This window comes from Typopeltis vanoorti, chromosome 15 (genome assembly GCF_054136105.1).
Source record: "Typopeltis vanoorti isolate ZY-2024b chromosome 15, IOZ_Tvanoo_1.0, whole genome shotgun sequence".
Lineage (NCBI taxonomy): Eukaryota > Metazoa > Arthropoda > Arachnida > Uropygi > Thelyphonidae > Typopeltis > Typopeltis vanoorti.
In genome coordinates, this window is record NC_143563.1 from 44,166,908 (window position 1) to 44,172,907 (window position 6,000).

The 6,000-nt window shown below is 34.4% G+C and overlaps 1 protein-coding gene across 2 annotated transcripts in view; it reads right to left on the minus strand.

The window, feature by feature from the left end:
• Window positions 1–5,507, minus strand: part of LOC150098719 (breast cancer anti-estrogen resistance protein 3 homolog) — a 77,529-nt gene extending 72,022 nt beyond the window's left edge. The window contains exon 1 of one of the 2 annotated variants that reach the window (XM_090405547.1): window positions 5,381–5,507. The gene's annotated coding sequence lies outside the window, so the exon portion shown is untranslated. Of the gene's footprint in view, window positions 1–5,353 lie in introns of both variants that reach the window. The other variant, XM_090405548.1, reaches the window with a different exon arrangement.
• Between the last annotated feature and the right edge of the window lie 493 nt (window positions 5,508–6,000).

The window sequence follows — 6,000 nt, forward strand, 5'->3', positions numbered from 1 at the left end:
TCCAAGTGTGAGCAAACAAAGTTTGCACCTGAAAATATATTCAGGACTGGGGTAAGGTAGTACAACACTAGGCAACTCGTAGCAAAGGCGGACCAAGCTACCATCACTCCTATCTCAGTTTCTCCCATAATGCAAAACATATCTCCTTGCAGATATGTCTAATGTTATGCATTAAGGGAAGGGCCATTACCCAGACTAGTTTCGACCTTTATTGAGGTCTCTTCAGTGGGAGCCAGGCTCAGAAGTGGAGATACCAGGCAGAAGCAATGACGAGGTCATCTTTACCTATATGCAAAGAGATGTGTTTTGCATTATGGAAGATACTGAGGTAGGAGTGATGTTAGCTTGGTCCACCTTTGCTGAGAGTTGCCTGGTGTTGTACTACTTTACCCCAGTCCTGAAGATATTTTCAGGCGCAAACTTTGTTTGCTCACACTTGGATAAAGGATTAAACTAAATTTATTATAGTCTAATAAGTGAAAAATAAACTTTCAACATCTTCTCTAAATCCAGAGTAATTTAATGAAAAGGTGGCACACCTTTTGGCAACTCCTATAGGTAAAGATGACCTCGTCATTGCTTCTGCCTGGTATCTCCACTTCTGGGCCTGGCTCCCACTGAAGAGACCTCAATAAAGATCGAAACTAGTCTGGGTAGTGGCCCTTCCCTTAATGCATAACATTATACATATCTGCAAGGAGATGTGTTTTACATTATGGAAGATACTGAGATAGGAGTGATGTTAGCTTGGTCCACCTTTGCTATGAGTTGCCCGGTGTTGTACTACCTTACCCCAGTCCTGAAGATATTTTCAGGCGCAAACTTTGTTTGCTTACACTTGGATAAAGGATTAAACTAAATTTCTTATAGTCTAACAAGTGAAAAATAAACTTTCACTCAATCATCATCATCGTACGTATCAAGGATTTAGGCCTAGCATGGCCTGTTCTGGCCTTAGAAGTCATCGTTGAATCGTTTAAGAGGACGTCCTGGTTTTCTTTTTCCTAATGGCTTGTACTTTAAGGCTTGTTTTGGTAATCTTTCTGTTTTCATTCTTTGAACGTGTTCCATCCATTTATGTTTATATTTTTTAATTTTTTCTATTACTGGTTCTTGCTTTAATTCTTTCACTCAATGCAACAATTTTTCTTATTTTTGATACTTGCATACAAACATAACAGTTCAATTGTAGACCCATTTCATTCCAGAAATGGGACTACAATTTCCACTGATGCAACTTATTAGTTCTGAGCTATTCCTCTTTCATTATCAATCCCAAAACCACCTCTTCTTCAGTCGGTCAGTTTATTAGCAATCTATTAAACATGAAGAAAAAATTAATGCTAATGTATCACTGATAAAATGTATTATTATTTATTAATGATATGTAATTTTGACACAAAATTTTCAGTTCTAACACTATTATAATCACAAATACTTGAATCACTTTTTTATATAAAAAAAGTCAGTTTCTTCTGTGGCATTATAAACACATAGTGAGAGGAGAAAACATGGAAAATCATCAAAAACTCTCAATAAAATAAAACCCTTTAGGTCTATATACATATTAACTAAATTAATGGCTCCAAGACTGGCCCCTAACATTGGTGGACAGACAGTGCAAGTGATACTATATGACATGGCAGCAAATGAGAAAGCAAAAAACCTTTAAGTTACATTTTTCCGAATCAATATAAAAAAATTATATACTTTTTTTTGATATACTTGAGAAAATAAAAAAGTTATAATACTTTCTCCACTTTCCAAGCTTTCCAACTTTCTGCATATTCTATTATTAGGTACAAAATAAACTAATTACTGCCATCCATCTTTTAGGTTACAATACTGTAATAAGTTTGTCACTTCACAGTACACCTGAGCACCCTAAAGATGAAACGATGGGTGTGTATCTTATTCTCTTATTGGTCATACTCTATTTCAACAAAAATCACTAATAAATTACCAACAGATGTTTGTAATAACTGGTATGTCCCAACAAGCATGGCAAGTAAGGCAAAAATCCAAAAAAACTAGGACATAAAACATGCCATTACAAATAACACTAAAAATTAAACTGAAAGTCCTCTTCTATTTTTTTTTTATTATTTGTCAACCAAGAATTCTTGCTCATCACTGACAAGCAGAGAAGCACTTTTTTAAAGCCAGTCAATGACCTTTTTAAGTTAACTGTGAATTCAATCCAATGTTATGATGATAACAATACACGACAACCTTCTATCATTTGACAAACTTGACCTAAACAAATTAGCAAAACTTATAAAACATCTATAACCCTAAATTTAAATGCACAAACCAGTCTTCAGTCGCATTTCAACTTGATTCAACTTAACAACCTTGTTAAGTTGAATGCTTATAAAACCCAATGTCATCTTATTTTTCACAAAAAAAATTTCCCAGTTTACTTTTATGAGCACCCAAAAGCTAGGGACAAGATGACATTTCTCTTCTTAGGATAACTTATCTCCAATCTTTCTTGACATAAAAACATGCCAAGAAAGATTAGCAATGATTGTACAATGGAGAGTTAACTGAATGAACTTATATGGAATGTGCAGTATACCAGACATTTTTCAAGACAGTCTTAACTTGTGGACTGGAGAGGTAGGTTAAAGATAAAGCAGTTTATCAAAGACTAGGGACCACAGATATGAAAGTTCTCTGAAAATTAGGGAGGGAATGAATGGCAGAATCATAATAAAAATGAAGATATTAAGAAGGACCTTGACATTGTCAGCATTCAGGAATGTGTGAACAGAGCTAATCTTAAGGTGGTATGGTTGCTTAAACAGAATGGGGAAAGGTTAGCAAAACAGGTTTTTGAGGCAAGATGGTAGGAAAAAGACCCAGAGGAAGACCAAGATAGAGATGGATTGATGCAGTTAGGAGTGCCTTAAAAGACCAAAATGTAAGAGGGAAGCAATGTTGGCATCTGTGAGATAAACTAATTTAGATGAAAACTGCCAATAAGAAGGCAGTAAAATGTAAACTTTTCATACGGTAACATCCCAATATCCCGTACACTCCATGAGAGTACATATCAGAAATTTGATGATGGTCTTGTAACTATATTGGCAATTTTCTCTCAGGTCATTTGCTGCATGCAATGGCGGAGGTGTTTTTTTTTTTCTTTTTTCTTTTTTTTTCCCTCTCTGCAGTTTCTGCTACTAATGTAAGGGTTCCTCATGGGCTTTATTTTGCCTATTCTCTTCCTCACATACATAAACAACTTTCTCTCATTGATCAAGCTCTATCCACAGTTCTACTCATCCTATTCAAACAATAAATAAAGATGTTGTAATGTCCAAACATCTTAAGTTTCGAGATCATCTACAACTACTCCTAAACACTGATCTCCAGAAAGAAAAAAGGCTGTAACAGTTCTCCCCTTACTTTTGATAATGCTCAATTTAAGTTAAGTAAAGACCGAATCTATCTTCACAGACTGACTCTTCCTCCCTTCACTTCTGTAGCATCTCTGGATACCAAAAAAAATTTGCCTTCCTTTTTCACTCAAGATGTTACTTTTCATCTCTCTAGCAACTAATCATATACAAATCACTAATCTGCCCAATCTTGCTCTCATATATCTTGGGTATTGCACCCGAAACCTCTAAAAATGATTGATGCTGTCCAGAAGAAAGTATTTTGCCTCTCAAACTCTCTTCAGCCATTGTCAAAACAGTTTCTGAATTAGATCTCAGATATTTCTATAGGTGCTCTTTAATAGAGCTGGCATCCATCATGTCCATCCCCATTTCAACTAAACCTACAACAATATGATCAGCAGGTACTTACCATTGCTGATTTAGCAAACTTTCTATTCCCATTTATCTTTCTTTTCATTCAGTATAGTTCTGTGAAACTCCCTTAATAATGAAGTGTTCCCCAAAGACTATAATCTCCAGCTCATCAAAAAGAATATCAGATTACTCTAATCTTCTCTTGACCTCTCCTTCCAAGCTCACAGAAACCATTGATTTGCTATTAGTGTGTTGCAGCCTATCGTACGTGAATGTTAATAATTTAAAAAAAAAAAAATTAATAATACTGAAAGCTTTCCTGGCAATAGGAGGCCAGCAGGAGAAATATGACCCAGCTATGTGGACTGGCTCTTAAGAATACTCTGAATAATGTCTATAAGCGCCAAAAACGATATCAGTGGCGTAGCTGGGAGAGGGGGGGGGTACGGAGGGGGTCCTCCCCGGGCGACACAACCTTTTTGAACTTTTGTAGTTAATTCTAAAATACATTCTCGAGAATTCAGTTCCAAATATTGTAATACTACTGCGAATTTTCTTCACAATTGCTGTAAGTGTTGCTAGTTGTGAGAGGAGTTTTTCTAAATAAAATCTGATTAAGAATTACCTACATTACTATAAAATAGACTTAGCAAAATCGTCGATGACATTGGTGAACAGAAAAAGCAAGAAAAATAACATTTTAGAATGTTGAAATTAAAGTTTTACTTCAAAAATAAGCGTAGTGTTTTAATTTATTTCCCTATACGTCGTTTTGACTTTTTGTAGTATTTCTGGCGTGTATTGAGAGGGGCGGCAAACTCGGGGACAACCCCGGGCGGCAACAGCTCTAGCTACACCACTGAACGATATCTTATATAAACGAATTAAAATTAGGGTAGAATATTAACATTCAAGATTCCATGAAATTCAACATTATAGCAATAAACACTTCGGTTTTAATTTCCGTGAAAACTACTACGGTAAATGAAAACTAATTTTTAAATCCAACGCACTCAGTTCTGTTGAAAAATAGTGAAAGAAAGAAAAAAAAGAAAGTTTTCAATTTTGTTTCTCCTTAGTATACCGTATATTTGTTTTACCTAACCCCTAATGGCCGATGATATTCCATGAAATTCATTACTGTAATTTAAAACAATTTACTAAAACAAACAAGTTTCAGGATTGAAAGTATATAAGCTGTTGTTGCGATAAACATATTCAGAAAAGTTGACACGCTGTAGCTATTTGATGAAAAGAACGAAAGGGACTCTGGTAAACGTCCTTTAAATGAATGCCCTACTTTTTACTCAATCTAAGCAGGTCTACGACATTCCTAAATCAGGTATTTTTTTTTGTTTTTTTTTTTTTAAATAGTATGTTGCCATTTTCATTTCTCGTCAAATGCCTGCATCTGAAGTCCTTAGTCTTCGGTGAGGAGCACAACTTTACAATTAAAGAGCATACATAAAATTAACCTCAATTATATCACTTAATTTCTACAAAAGTATTAACATTTCCAATGATAAATATCAGTTCATGATTATTGATAATATATATAAACATTGTATCTTACACATCTATTCAAGATATACCTCAACATATAAGTTCATTCATTATACCTCAACATATAAGTGCTGATACCAGATAATTATATATGGAAAGATGTAATCATCCTCCATTACGGAATTGATGCTATCCATCTTCAATCGATACTCTTCGTAATAAGATCACTTCTGTAGATTAAAGAATTTGGGACAAATATCTTAAAAATTCTATTATCCACATTATTAGAAGCGCTAAATTCCAGTATGTTTAACCGAGTTACATTTTAGATCAAATGATACAGCAAATGATTAAGGCACCTCCTTTAACCGACAACGCTCATCAAACGCTTCATTGATACTAACTGAAAAATTCGCAGTAATTGGCACATACCACATCATGATATATTGCTTCACTTGAAACTTGACCAGACAGAAAACACAAAACTGTTTAAAGCGCCCTCGTCAGGTGTTAGCGTAAATCCTAAAATACCTTGCGCGTGTGTATGTATGTATGTATATACTGTACATATTTTTAGACGAAACCGAAGTTCCCATGAAAATAAACTGGGGGTATTTCTTAACGAGAAAAATATTAAAAAGGGAAATATATACAATTATGCAAATAAACCGATAAATATTAAAAATTTAGAAAACTGACCTTACATTTAGTATTTTCTTAATTAGAGAAAATATTT